Here is a 15,341-nt window from a genome sequence, read left to right on the forward strand (position 1 = left end):
CAGATGGGCTCACAGTCTACATCAGGTTTATGCTGCTTCAGGGAACAGAACAAAAGGGTGAATAAATCAAATCTCTGTGTTTACAGCTTGTACCACACACACACACACACACACACGAAATGGCAAAGAGGCCCAATTCCTTCATGCCTACTAATACTTGTACTTTGCTCCGATACCCAGTTTCTACCCTTCTACTTGGGCGGACACTCTCATATACTCTGCATGCAGAAAACTCAAATTCAGTCATTTCCTGAATTAGGGCATATGTACAAAAAGGAGAAAGAAACTGGAAGAAGTAAAAGAACACCCCAGCTCCACCACCCTCAGGCATCTAAAGGTCTCTTGCTGTTTTAATAAACCTCATCCTTCCTTTCTTGCTCTCCTACATCCCTGCTGGTCATATTGTCCATTTTTTTTCAAAGCCTAGCTTTTCTGTGAGGCATTGAGCCTAGCTTTCTAGAGCTCAGCCCAAGTGCATACAACCGAACTGAATGCATCTTGTTCCCCTCTTCACATTCACTGGTCTTTCTGTTGACACTCTATAAATAAAGCATCAGGCAGATTGTGCTATTTAAATAACTAATACAGGGAAAAAAATTGGAGATGGTGGGACAAAAGATACTGCTCCAAATCCTGCTCTTCTAACCTTGCCTTCTGCCTTCTGGAAACTTTGCTACTGCCTTCTGGAGTGGGGGTGGATTCTAAAACCCATTGAGTTCTGGTTTACCTGACATGGACTAATTCCCAGAGCTGGGGACAAAGCCAAACATCCTGACTGAATCTTCCTCTGATCAAAAAACACCCATCTTCCAAAAAGACTGGACTCCTAGTTACCAGGCATCAGTTCCCACAACCTGCTCTTTACCACTTTCTCTAACTACCTAGCATTTTCTATGTAGCGTGTGGAAATCTAGAGAGCAATTGGTGAGAATGCTTTGTTAGAGGTGATTTCCTGTTCCTGTTCCTGTTTTTTTTTTTTTAAAGCTGGAGTGGGTCATTCATTTTCAGACAAGGAACTAAGAAGAACATGCCAAGGGAAATCAGTTGTGAAAAATGTCTTTGGTATTACATTTTTACCCTTGGTTCCTTAACCTGGAAGTGTTTTCCTGGTAGAATTAAATAAAAAATAGCTTTTTCTTGGGTATTGTAGGGACTTAAGAGCTTGAAGCAGGTCCATGTAAAGAGCTTTGGCTCTTTCTGGCAAGATTGGAGAGATGATCCCTTGGCCTATATGTCCACATGCTAATTTTATAGGGTTTAAAAAAGCCATGCTCCTAAGTAGAAAAATATTTTATTTCTGTTTTTACTTGGGGTTTTTTTGGCAAACTAGTGCCATTTTTAATAGCTCCAACAGACATAATTGAGTTTTAAAATTAACATTTAAATATAAGGGGGTAGGCTCCAAACCCCCTTGGCTGAAAAAAGTTAATAATCCCTTACTTTGTTAATCCATTGGGAAGGTTTGGATGATACGTTGCACCCAGGGTGCCCCTACAGCCACCCTGATCTTAAAAATGCCCTGGGAGCCCCAGCTGTGCCTGACAATCAGGTGCAATGGGGGCCTCAGACACTGGCCTCCTCACTCCAGTCCACCCAGGGGGCTGCAGTGCTGGAGCAGGATGACAGTTGCCTAAAAGGGGCATTTTTGGCAGCTGTCCTCCCTGCATTCCTGTCGCTGTGAGCAATCCCACTCTCCTGGCATTGGCGGGAGTATGGGGAAGGGAACCTGCCATGGGGTGGTGTGAGCTGTCTCTGAAGGGCCACCTCACCCTGGACTTAGAGCACGAGGCAGCCCTTCCTTCTCTGCTGCTCTGCCTTGGTGAGCGGTAGGGAAGGGGCATGGGCCCCCTTGCACTGGGCTCTGAAGGAAGGGCAGCCTTTCCTTCCTCGACACTCAGCTGCTAACTGCCCCACCAACTCCAGCAGCAGCATTCTGACTAGTGTGGCTTGGGGAGGAATTGTACCTGTCAGGACTACACATCTGTAGGGTGCTGATAGGCAGAATTCTCTCCCTAACCCTGCCAGTGAGAATTTCACCATTGGGTTGGAGGGGTGTTTTGCTGCTACTCTTAAGGAAGTGAAGCTTCCTTCTCCAACTGTGCACCTCTGTTGTCTCCTGAGTAGGGCTTGAGAAGGAGGGTAGCCAGTGGCCAGAGTGGTAATCCTCCTTTGCCCCTCTCACTAAGTAACCTGAAGATTTTTTGGCTTGATCATGCCTTGGCGTGTCATTTGGGTTTGTACAGCATGCTAAGCCATGGAGGATTTCCTAAACCCTACAGTAAGCCATGATTTCTTGGGCTTATAAACCACCCCAAGGGAAGCAGAGATGGCTTACATGATGTGTTCCCCTCTCCTCCATGTCTTAGTGTGTCATGTGAATTCAGTCCTTGCTAGAAACATACCTCACTGGTGGTCTGGGTTTTGTTTCAGAGAGTTACCTTGCATCCCCCCTCACTAAATTACAGAAATACAGCTCAAAATCAGTAAAAATAGCTATAAAAACCGCAAACAATGTATTAAAAAAGCTAAGTGTTGCCCACAAGCTAAGTATGGCAGCTTGCCAGCGTCCTCTGCTGTTGTACAAGCTCATAAGTTGGGGGTTCTAATGTTTATCCAGAATAAACTTCAGGATGTTAGATTTTTTAACAAATCTAACAAATATTATTTGTTTCTATTCTAATTGTGTTTGGGCAATACAGGCAATTGGGGCAAATGCAGTAATTTCATTAATCCTCCAATTTTAAATAAAAGTCAAGGTTTTATAAATAAACTGTAGTACAACATATGCGGTATCATTATCCTTGTTTAACTGCTATTCTTCTGTTTAGGAAAATATTTTTTCCATAAAATGGCAGCATAAAGGTCAGCTATGAACCAAGAGGTGACATGATTAATATGTTAATAGGCAGCAAGAACCGACCTGGAGACCTAAACACATTTACTTGGAAGTAAGCCGCCCCAGTTTTGGTGGGACTTCCTCCCCAGGAAGATGTAGTGTGCTGTAGCCTTTGTTCAGTGATCAGTGGCACAAAATGGCGGTGGGAGCATGTTGTGCCTTTCGAGTTCAGTTCAGCTGCACTCCTACGCTCACTGAACTTGGGCGTCAACCTGACTGAGTGCAGCAAGACACTTCTGAGCTAAAGACCAGCGGAAGGGCCTTTGGGATGCAGTCCTGTACCTGTTAACCTACGAGTAACCCAAGCAAACCCAGTGGGACTTTTGACTCAACAAAATGAATTGGATAGTTAGAATTTTTCTCCATGACAGAGCCAAAGGCCTTTGCAAAACAGTTTGTCCCCTGCGGTACAGTAATCTGTAGCCATACGTTTGATTTTTAAAAGAGCAGGGAAGAAAGTTGGATGAAGGTCATTTTCCCTTCCCCCAAAATTAGTTTTCTGCCAAAGAAATCATGGCTTTGGTCAAAACTCTATAGCACTCGGGGAACATGAAGATGACCTGATGACAACCGTTTGCTCAGATCTTTATCTCAGCTTTCCCTAAGCTGATGCCCTCCAGATGTGTCGGACTACAAACTTCAACTAGCTAGTGATGTTGGAGTTCAACATATCCGGAGGGTGCCAAGTCAGGAAAGGCTAACATGCATGTACTTATTTTTCTCTTATCTTCCCCCCCACCCCTGACCCTACAACCTCTTGCCCTTATTTGGAGGTTTTGGCTGGATCTCATAATGCATTAACTCATATTACTCGCTCCAACTGCCAGTGCTTTTTCAAAATACCCCTCTACCTTTCCCTCTACTTCTTGCAAATATGTACTGGGTATAGCAGGAACTCCCCTTCTGAGAAGTTTCTTTGAAGTCCCGCACATTCTAGAATAGGAGGGGGGAAAAAACTTCCTAAAATGGTTTTTATTCTCTTTCCTGTGTCACCCTGTTAAGATTCCACTTGAGGTTGGAAAGCTGGGAAATGACTGCTGTATTCCATACCTTACCAGCTGCCTTGGTCCATGTGGTTGTCTCAGAATAGGGTTCTTGAAAGTTGAGGAATTATGTTCCCAGACTGCAGTAGGGAATCCTGGATCAGCTACATTGCATCAAGAGTTTCATCTTAGTTGGGATATTCACACCCTCAAACACCGCATATTACTGCATGGAAAGGAGATTAGAACAAATGGGAGGAGAAACAGAATTTAGGCAATTTCTGTTAAGCTCCTGCTGTACAGAGAGATGTAGGTTCTCCTTCATAACACTAGAGGGCACATGGATTAGATTTCCCAGAAACCTTGTAGCTGGCTGCCCCAAATGTAAGTGTGCATTCAGTGCAGCGGCCATATTTCCCCTTGCATAACCTGCCAGACTGTATAACTTCCCCATTCCCGTTTCCCATTCTAAGCATGCTTAGAAAGAGGGTAGGGTTGCAGAGTTGGCATTAATATTCTTTGCACTGGTGACCTCCTCCCACATTTCTACTGCCCCCCCTTTAAAAAAAAAAAGCCCAGATCTTCAAATAACAAGAAAAACAAGAAACTAAGAGACTAGAATTCTGGTTCCGATCCCTCTTCCTTCCCCCAACCGCCAGACTTTTTCCAGAAATGCCTATTTCCCCCTGGAACGCACAATAGAACCCCAGGACTTCTAAATCAGCCTTCTCCAACTGGCTGGCCGAGGGTGCAGAAAGTTGTTGCTCAACCGACCTGGCAGGCACCAGCTTCGGAAAGGCTGAGTTAGAGCCTAGCACTCACCCAACGCGCCCCAGGGCGTGCTCTCCTCTCAAAGAAAAGGAGAGCTTTGGTTCCGTATTCCATTAGACCCAAACTTCCCCTTCCCAATCCTGGTTTTAGAAGCCAGGGCTGCTAGTCACATAGCCCCACTCTTCCCAACCCCCGCTTAGGAACCCAGAAAGGGGAGCATGGAAAACTACCTCTTGGTCACGCGTAATCAGGCCAGCCAGAGAGAGCGTTGCCAGCTGAACTGGAGAGATGGCGTTAGGGTAGCTTGGCCCATTTATAGACCGCTTGACGTCCCCTCCCATTCACATGACCATAGCTATCAGTCTCCTCCCTGCCCCAAACCACAGGAAATGTCAAGAGGCCTCTCTTCTTTTAACTGGGGCAGGAAACTGCAGCTCCCCTCCCCAAGCTCAGTCTCGCATACCCCACTCCCCACCTGATGCACCGAGCAGCTGTGGTTAAGTCTTGGGAGGGTGGCGTGGTGGGGGGGGGGGTTCTTAGCTATGTCGGGTTCCAACAGAGGGACTGGGGTGAGAGGGTCCCAGGAGGGCACTTCAGACACCTGCATCCTCTTCTGAGCTGCAGTGTTGTCTGGGCTTCTCTTGTGAAGGCCCAGCTATAGAAGCCTGTTGCAGCACAGAACTTATTTCTGTCAACTTTTTTTTTTTTTTTTTTCCCTTTGTAGTGGAGAGAGGGGACATGCTCATCTGCATCCTTCTATGGCTTTGTTCGTGGTCATGGAGCTATGGCAACATCTCAGACCACTTGCCTGGCTGTGGGCTTAGCAGAGGCTGACCCAGTATGCAGCCATTGCCAGGTTCGCTTAACCTGAATGTTGTGTTCGGATGCATGGAAGTCCCTTTCTCTCATGCCCCCCTTTTCGCTGGCTAAGGAAATGTTAGATGAGGGTGCAGATGTTGCTAAAAGAGGGGCAAACGCCTTGCTGGCTTTTTCATCCACTTAATCAGAATTAGAATCGGCAAACCTTTTCAGCTTGATTGAGAAGTGGAAGTGAGTGAGAGTGTGAGTGGGTGGAAGCAGAGCAAGAAAGATTGTCATCCATTTTATGACTGAGAGGCGATACATCCTGGGAAACTTAATATGTACTTTGCCTGATATCCCTGAGTGAAAAGCCCTGCTTGCTCAGAGAACACAGTCACATAGAACATGTGTGTATGTTTTGTGCATACACAGACCCTGTGCGTTTTTGAGAATCTGCCCAGAATAGTGCAGAGGTGCTCTCCTGAGAGATAGGTCAGGGCTTTCTCCGTGATGGAAGCCACCCTGTAGAATCCTTTTCCTAGAGATGTTTGCTTTTTGTCTTCTCACAGCTGGCAAAACAAGCCTCTTTTGGAAAATCTTTCTCTTTGTGAAATGACTTAGCTATTAAACTTCTGGCCAATGGCTTTTGTAGTGCTTCTAGAAGTTTCGTAAGCCTTTACTCATCCACTTGGATTGTGTTTTACTTTTGTTTTCCAACTGGGAACTGTAACATGGTCATGCATTTATCATAATTTTGTATCTTGCTTCACAGAAGTGTGCATGTGAATACATATAAATAAATCTCATACTTTAGTGTGTGTTTGTGTGTGCACAAATATCTCCCAACATAATGTCTGGGGCATGCTGGGGGGGTTTAAAGACTTTTTCTGTCTAAAATAGGACTGTGTAGGACTGTGCCTTCTATTCTGTCCGACATTTTTCTTGAGGCCTCTTTTCTGGTGCACTGACTTGAGGCATTTGGTGATAATAATTTAGTCAGCTGGCTGCTGCAAGGCTGATGGATGGTCGTGAACTGGCCTTGTTGCCCTACTGGTCCCATCCAATTCCAGGATGCAGTAGTCTCCTTAGGCATCATCCATGGATACAGCTGGAAAACCAAATTTTGCATAAAATTTTGGGGAACTTGCTGGTGGCAGGGAAGGACCATAGATCCAAGTCTTGTAGGAGTAGGAGATGTTCAGGACTTAAATATTTTTCTGGGTAACTAGACCTTGTGGGAAAGTAACCATATGCATGTTTTTAAAATTGCAATTAGTACACATTCTTGAGAAGACTCGATATATAGTAAATCACACCTATCTGTGATAACCCAGGACATAATCTGTGCCAGTTATATCTCACATTTTGTTTTTGACACAAGATGGAGTTTGTGAGTGTTGTAACTCAGCATCAGAGCAAGCCTGTAAGTGTTTAATTGGTGCATCTGTGATTGTTGGAATTTACATACATGGTAACCAGATAGGTTTCTGTTTTCCTTTTTATAAGCAAAAAATGTTATACAAGAACGGTCATTTCTTTGTGAGAAGAAAGTCTTGTTGATTTAAGTGGGTACCCTGTCAGTTTAAATTCTCTCTCCTGTAACTGGTGATGTACGTGCTTCATTAAAGTTCCTTTTCTTCAACAGTCTCTGGTTAAAAGGTGAAGTCACATCTGTTAGCAGTCTGAGACCCAGTCTGAGTAAGCCATATTGGGATAAATTGGCACGTAGTCTGACTCAGGGCATGGCAATGATAAGGGTGCAGGTGGTGGACCCAAAATGTTCTCAACATGTTCCCTGTTGACAGGGAAAATGTCAGAAGTGGACAAACTCTCTTCTGGGTCAAGCTGCTTGCAGGTGCCAGGATTCCTTGGGAAATGCATTGAGAAAAGCAGCTCAGGGCAGTCTTCCCCAACCTTGTACCCTCCAGATGTGTTGGACTGCAACACTGATTCCCTGCCAGGCTGGAGAAGGCTGGCTAGAGGAAACTTGGATGCACAGGGTGCGAATGGAGACTACTGCCCAACTCCAAATCCTGAAATCATGGCTCTTTCAGCTAGGCAAACATTGCTTTTACTTTTGCATAAAGTTACACAGTGTTGGAACTTTGCTGCAAAGAGCATTGGAGGCATTGGGTCATCCAGGGTGAGGAACAGGGAGCTGGACTAATTGGACTGCAGCTCCAGTTTTTAAAAACTGTTTTCAGTCAAGAAGGTTGATATTTTAGGAGAGTGCTGGGAGTAACACTTGCCCAGTCCCTTAGCACAATGACAATTTGCCAGATTCCTCTGTTAGAAATTGTAATATGGATGTAATAATACTTAACACTGATACCTTTGGAAGGGCAGGTGCAAAATGCTGCCTAGGAGATGGGAGACAGGTACAAAAGTGTTGAGGGTCTGTCCAGAATAGTGCTAAGGTGCCCTGCTGAGGTGTGGGCCAGAGCTTCATAAACCTTCACCTTGTTCTTCTCCATGCTCTCTGTTTATCACATGCATGAGCTGTACTCCTGTACTGAGTCTTTTCAGGAACCTTCTACAGCTGAGGAATTTTGGTGGCAACCCTCCCCCACAATACATGGCTGATAAGTTCCTGCTATTCCTTCAGTTCCTCTTCAAATGCCACTGTGGTTGCCTCATAGGGAACCTAGACCTTTCTCTCCAGAGAAGTATGGTACCTTGCTGAGGACACTGAGTGTCTCAGACGCTTTCCCCATTTATCTTGTTTTACTTTTCTTCTAATTCTTCTCTGTCCATCACTATTGCGTTTATCCTAAGTTTGTATCTTGCCTTGCATAAGCAGACATGCATGCATATATATAAATAAACCTCATGTATATGAATAACGTATACATGTGAGTTTGGGTGTGCGCTAAATAAAGAGGACTAAAGGTGGTATAGAGGGCAGAGAGCCCCCATCCCCACTTTTGTATATGAGTATTCTGCAAGGAATGCTGCCACGTATCCTTATGTACTAGCAGGAGTGTTCATATTCAGGGCTCCTTTCAGACAGCCCTGCCTCTCTCCTTCAGAATACCCCAATTCCATTCCCACCATAATATGTTATCTTTCAACAGTCACTCAACATCCGATGAGTTTGTTCAAAGCTTTTTTGGGGGTAGTTTTGTAAATCTCTGGAAGCCCTCTTTATATGCCAAAATATCTCATTTTTCTGTAGCTGTGTTTTGGTTGCGTAGTCATTGGCAATCACTGCCTGAGTTTGCTATGGGAGGGAATTGTAAATATCAGAATCCTGGAAGGGCCTAATTTGTGGAGAGGGTACTCACTTCTTCATTACTGCTTATTAATTCAGAATCAGAAACCCTTACTAGTCTCATGCCAATCGTTCAGTGATCAACCACCTGCCCACTTCTGGAGTAGATGTGCCAATTATCTTATCACAACCCACGTCTGACTCTTGGGTTTTTGTTTTGAGCTGTTGGATTTTGCATCACATTCTGTGGTCAATGCTGTTTTTCAGAGCTTCTGCTCATACTTTGAAAGCCACGTGTGAATATGTATTGTGGTGGGACTTCCTCTAGGATAATGTGAATGGAAAATTTCATATTTATATCATACCCTTTTGTAGGACATTCCAGGTGATGTACATAGCTCTCTCTCCATCCAGGCTGCCCTTATAACAAGTCTTTGAGGCTGAGAAAGTATGTGACTAGCCCAAATTTTCAGTGGGTATTTGAACCCAGTACTCCCAATCGTAGTCCATCACTTTCTAACTCTATGACAACTCTTGTTTTCCACAAATGTGGAAGAAACTGTTAGCCTCTGTGCCAATCCAGTTTGGGGTTATTTTGTTAAAGAAACCTAAAGAATTGGGGGAATTGATTTTGGGTCTGTATATTTCATCCATCTTCCTGCTCTCCTCTCTGCAAGAGTACCCCCCTCCCCTTACACACAGAGAGACACTTTGCTCCCATCTTATACTACTCCAAGTTCTGCTTTCTGGAGAGGAAGTGCTCCTATCTGTGGTAAAGCTGGGTGCCAAAGGGAAGCATGGAATAGATCCTGCTCAGTAGCATTTGCATGAACCTATAATTCAGGAATCTATATGCCTGTTCATACTGTGCTTTAATTTGTTTTATGGGTGCGAATAGGACTAGAATTGAAAGTATTGGATGCTGTTGAAAGTAATGGTTGTCATGTATATGTTTCATGTTTGTGTATATTAAAGTCAGCTGGGAAAAATAGGATTATAAAGTAGATGGATGGTAGTTAAGCCATACAATCCAGAATGCAGGGATTCTGCAGGTTGGTTTTCTCAAACCTGTTTCCCTTCAGAAGTTTTAGATTACAGTTCCTAGGATTCTTGACGATTGGCCATTCTGGCTGTGGCTCATGGGAGCTGAAATCTGAAACTTCTAGAAGATACCAGGTTGGTAAAGTTTGTTCTTGATCATTATTGGCTCCTTTATGAAATTAACAGCTAGACCTTTTCTTATTTCACTTTCCTGCTCTCCTGCATCCCTAGGCAAGATAACATTCTTTATTACTGTGGCTTTTGTTGCTCAAAAAGAACGTATTGTCTGAAGAGATGAAAGCATATTTTTATCTTTTAGGGAAGCAGGATATGGTATGAATGTAGCTGAAATTCTGACCCCTGAACAAAATGGAGCTGTTTTTCTGATTAGAGAAACAAGTGGGTGACTAGGTATGATCTGTGTATGATCTAAAACAAAAGCAGATTTCTGGCTATCTTGAAGCAATTGTGGTGTTGTGAGAAACACCGGCATCTCAGCTGGGCCCTACCTGCGTGCAGAGATAATGGTGATGAGAGGGAGAGAGGGTGAGGCTTACTGGTTGGCTGGCAGTGGTCGGTGGACATGTTGTGGCCATGTGGCAACAGACTAGCAATGACTGTCAAGCATGGTATTGCTGCTTCTGAACATGCGATTCTATCCATTGTCCGTTCAATAAAACTTCCACCCCCATGAGCAATATCCTGCTAAATATCAGTAGCTTGGAAGTGACAGTGCAGAGGGAAGACTGTTGCTTTAAGCACCTGTTGGTGGACATCGAGGGACAATTAGGTTGGCCATTGTGGGAAGCAGCATGCTGGAGAGATGGCCTCTGGTCTGAGCCAGCAGAGCTCTTCACATGTTCTTCTGGGAAGCAGCTGGGGAACTACAGGCCATGCCTTCCTCAGACTTGTGGCTTGCTTCCGTTTCTTACTGAGCACTTCTCAGAAGCAAAGTTCAGTATACAAAGCATGTGCTTCAGAATGCCCTGTGCGTGAAGCCATGTGCTCCGCTCTCCTGCGCTGTAGCACCTCCTTGTTAAAACTTAGAGAAACTGGTTGAGACAAAGCTTGGGGGTTCCCTGTTTCGGAGTCGCTAGTTGGAAATTCTTCAGGAATCAGTGGTTGATGGAAAATCCTTGGTGAGGAGTGGACTTTGAACATCATCTTGATTAATTTTTGCTGAGTTATTTAATCCATTCTGAACCCAGGGATATGGTTGCCCATTTCTCTGGTCTTGTGGCAATGAGGACTTGAGTGCTCAGACTTAGGAGAATGTACCCTTTTGCGGGGTTTGATGTATTCATCACATATATTTCTCGAGAGCTTAGCACCTCTGGTATTTCTCTACGCTCTCCCTAACTCATTGTTCTGAGCCCAGTTTACTAGTTCATGTACCATTGTGATGTAGCTTTATAATTTTTGGGTAGGCAATTGTTTTATTGTGTTAATACAATAATTGTATTAATTAATTTAATGGAGGTTATTTCATACCTTTTTGCTGTTTTCTCCAGCTAAGCAATCAATGCAGTTGACAAGAAGGAAATGCAATGTTTGTGTCACTGTTCATATTGCACACATTGGGGTTTTGTTTTTTGGGGTTTTTTTTTTTTTTGCCATCTCACATTTCTACCTCTTTTTTTTACTAATCTAAATTGTGCCAAACGATACATCAAGCTAGTGGGTGTGGAAGTGAATTCCACTCCTGAAATATGTGCAATATGAAGTTCTTTATTTTGTCTGCCCTGAATCTGTTACCAAGCAGCTTAAAGCAATGACCTCAGGTTCTGCTATTATGAGAGAAGCAGAGAAATGGCTCCTTATCCACTTTCTTTAGACCATGCACAATTTCGTACACCTCTGTTACGTCTCTCCTTACTTGCCCATTTTTCTAAGGTTTAAACAGTCCCAGATAGAGGAGCTGCGCCAGCCTCATAGTTCTTGTATGCTGCTTTGATCTCCTTGGAAAAAGATGGGTTAAGAAGCTGAAAGATAGCTAGTAGTAATAGTAGAAAAGTGCCTTAGTTCCAAAATTTAGTCAGTCAGTACTCTTGGGACTACTGCTGGAAAGGCCCTATTTTCTAGCCCTAACTGAAACTTGGTTTGGTGCACAAAGATGATGGGGATGGTATGGCAGGAGACATTGAACATGTTCACATAACGGAACAGGCCATGGGTTATATGAGTCCGTACTGCCTTCATGTAATCTCCACTAGCTACATTCTTATGGCATGGCAGCTGCAGTAGAAGGCAGAATATTCAGGCTGGCACCAACAAGTGCCACCATTCAACATGGCTCAAATAAGCCACAGCAAGCTTTGGCATGTTAGGTGAACCTGGTTATTCTTTAAGGAAGGTGGTTTGGGAACAAAATTTCCTAAACTAAACCTAGGAAATCTAGAACTGCTGTGTTTGTAGTTACAAGCCTTGTGTTGCTTTTAGCTTCTCTTTGCCATAGGCACGGTGGATGTAGTTACCTGTGCTGTGAATTTTAACCACAGTGGCTGTGATGCAAGGGCCTCCAGTTGGTCTATTTTAAGAGAACAAGTGTTTTACAGTTTGATTGGGAGTGGGAGAGAGCGTGACAGTTGCAGAAGTATTCAGGGTTGTTTAAACTTTTAGAACTTACTGCACGTGCTGCTTAAAAGTGCTTTTGGGTGTTCTTTCTGCTGTTCTGTGCATGTGGGATGTGAATGTAATTCATATGGAGCAGAGCCTGTGTTAAAAGGAATCTAGATGCTTACTAATGGACAGTTTAAATTCAACTTGCAGAGAAGGGGAAGATGGGGAATAGGGAAAGAACAAACCTGAGATTTTAAGATGGCTTTGTATAGTGCCTTGAGCCTAATTAGCATTTTACACGTAAGTAAAATATCTTTGCAGTCTTCATGTGAACATGAGGGAAAGCAGCAGAGGAGAATGAGGTGGGTGGAAAAAATCAGCAAGGGACAAATGTGAGCAGATTTTTTCACGGGGCCTAAGGGAGGTTAGGAATGAACTATTGCCATGCTTGCTGGGTGATGCCTGGAGCCCTCCAACCAGCCCTCCAGCACATCAGGAGGGCAGCAGACTGAAGAACTTGTGCATACACAATTTTAAAAAAATGGTGGTGGGCACAAAGTCATATTTTTCTGGCACTTAGCATAGCTCTCAGTAACCAGAACCCCTTCTATTATGAGTAGTCCTATTTAATTCCTCTAAGGGCCAGTGGGAAGAGTTAGGTGACTTCACTTTCAGGACAGAAGGGTGTTATGGCAGCTATTATTGCATAGAAAAGGCCTGTTGCGTCATGTATTTCACAATGTGGCGTGATGCTTTTGGGACCCCGCCCCCCCCCCCCGCTCCTTCCGCTGAGGGGATCCCTGGAATGCTGCCCCAGAGAATTCTGCCCCGGATGGCTCCACTGCTACTGGCTGGCACAGAGCCTGCTGCAAGCTACCTCTGTCTTCCTGCGGGTCTTCCTTTCCTCCTCCCTTGGTAGGCCTTCCCCTTCATCACTGCCACAGGTGCCCACTTGCCTGCCCTCTGCCTCCAGGCCAAATCTGTACCGCCAACCAAAGGGGAGCAGGCATGAACAGGGGTGGAGGCTCGCTCTTGATGTCATCACAGCGGGCATTTAGGTGGAGATCTCATGAACCAATGATGACTGTAAGGAGTGGGCCCCTGGAGGTGCCAGGCCTAATGAGGCTGTGGCTTTGCTTTTAGAGCGAACAAGCAGGAGTTATGGTGAAATGTTGCTGCACGTTCGCCATCCTCCTGCAGTGTCGTGCTAAGGGCTTCAGCCAACTTTGTGCTCCTGCTCAGGTTTTCTATGGGGAAAAAGTGAAAGGGGTACATTATATTGTCCACACTCCACTATCCTAAGGCTTTTCCTTTATATCCCACACTTGCTTAATTTTAAGAGATAGATTGGAAGACTGAGGGATGGTTTGGTGGGCTTCCTTCGTTTGGTGAAGGTATTACTGGGGCTTATAGAATTCTGCATAGTGTACAGCTGCCTTTCCCGGCTGCTTCATCCCGATGTGTAAGATGCATAGCTGGAGCTGTAATTCTAACACATCTGGAGGGTGCCAGGTTGTGGAAGGTTGGTGTACAATAATTTTTCTTCCTCCCTAGAATTCAAGACCATTTGATTGAACCTGTTTGGCAGTAGATTCAGAACTTAAAGTGCTCCATCACCCATAGTTAACAGTTTTATTTGTCATAAAATGCAGCAGTGGCTCTGAGATCAGATGGCTTTACAATTCATGGCAGGCAAGGCCCCTCAATTTAACTCCTGTTAGTAAACTGGAGCTGTTAAACAGAGCATGCCAATTTCCAGGCAGTGCCAGTTGCTAGAGAGTAACAGTGGGGAATGTGCTGTGCTAGCTGGGTGTGATGGGAGATGTAGTTCACAACTTCTGGTGGGCATCAGATTCAGCACAGTTGTTTTCAGGCATATGGAGTCACTCTGCCTTATTCTTTGTTCTCTCTCCCTGTCTTTAATTCTTTTTGCCAAGAGTATCTACTTTCGTTTGGCGGGTGGGGAGTTTATTAGAAGAAGGGCAACCACATCCTGTCCCTCTAGCATGAGAGAGAAAGGCAAAGGTGCTCGCACATCCGTCTGTCTCTGCCTCATGTTGCTGTGGTGGGTCGTTCTTTCCTGCCCGTCATTGCCTCAGTTATGCTGTCTTCTCACATTGCGAGAGCCAAAGGTCACGCAACTTTCTCAGGTGCCTTGTTATGGATTGTTGGTGGGGATACACCAACAAACACATGGGATGGTTTTACCCTTCCTTTTAGTGTGATGTAAGAAGTTGCTGGTTGGGGGTCAACAGGAAAACCAGACCTAGCAATAGCAAGGAAATGCTAATAGAAGCCACCCTGTGCTATAACCCATAGTCGCTGTTGCCTACCAGAGCAGGAGGCAGAACCTTGCTTCTTAGCTACACTGTGGGGAAAATCCTGGAAAATGATGTAATATGTCTGTTGAATGTCATTTAATGTTCCTTCTCATGCTTTTGTTATGTGCATTGTGCAGCTTCAGCTTCCATTTTCTTTAAAATCATTTCAGGTACCATGGAGATTTTTTTAAAGTAGGGGAAGGTATATGGGGAGTTTATCCCTTTCTCCAAAGCCGTACCCCTGAAATCTCCACCCACCCCAAAGTGGTTAGCAACTTTGCTTTCCATTGTACTGGATTTTTAGAAAATGCTACTATTCTCTCTCTCTCCCTCTCCCTCCCCATATTGCCCCATAGCCAAAGCTCCCTCTCTTTGAAACTCATAGAACTATCATGGGATAAATGGTTTTGGGATAAAACAGCTTTCTTCTGCTACCTTGCTACTTCATGGGTGATCCTTTGGAGACCCAGCCTTAGTTGCACCACTGATGCATGGCTTGTCAGGGTGGGGGAGATGGTGTTTGGGTGGGGGATGGTTGGGGAATGCATGGCTAAATCTCCCCCTCCCCATTGCAGGTGCATCTGCAAAGAAACAAAAGGCAAAGCCTAGCTTAGTTCAGAGCTGTGCTTTGGCATGCGGGGCCAGAGGCTGCTAGAGTGCAGATGGCCCGGGTTCAATCCTCAGCATCTCTGACTGGGGCCAGCTACTGTAGCCTTCTCCAGTCTGGTGCCCTCGAGATGTGCTGGAGTGCAACTCTC

The sequence above is a fragment of the Varanus komodoensis genome, unplaced genomic scaffold (genome assembly GCF_004798865.1).
Source record: "Varanus komodoensis strain SLA01 unplaced genomic scaffold, ASM479886v1 scaffold53, whole genome shotgun sequence".
In the NCBI taxonomy this organism is placed as follows: domain Eukaryota; kingdom Metazoa; phylum Chordata; class Lepidosauria; order Squamata; family Varanidae; genus Varanus; species Varanus komodoensis.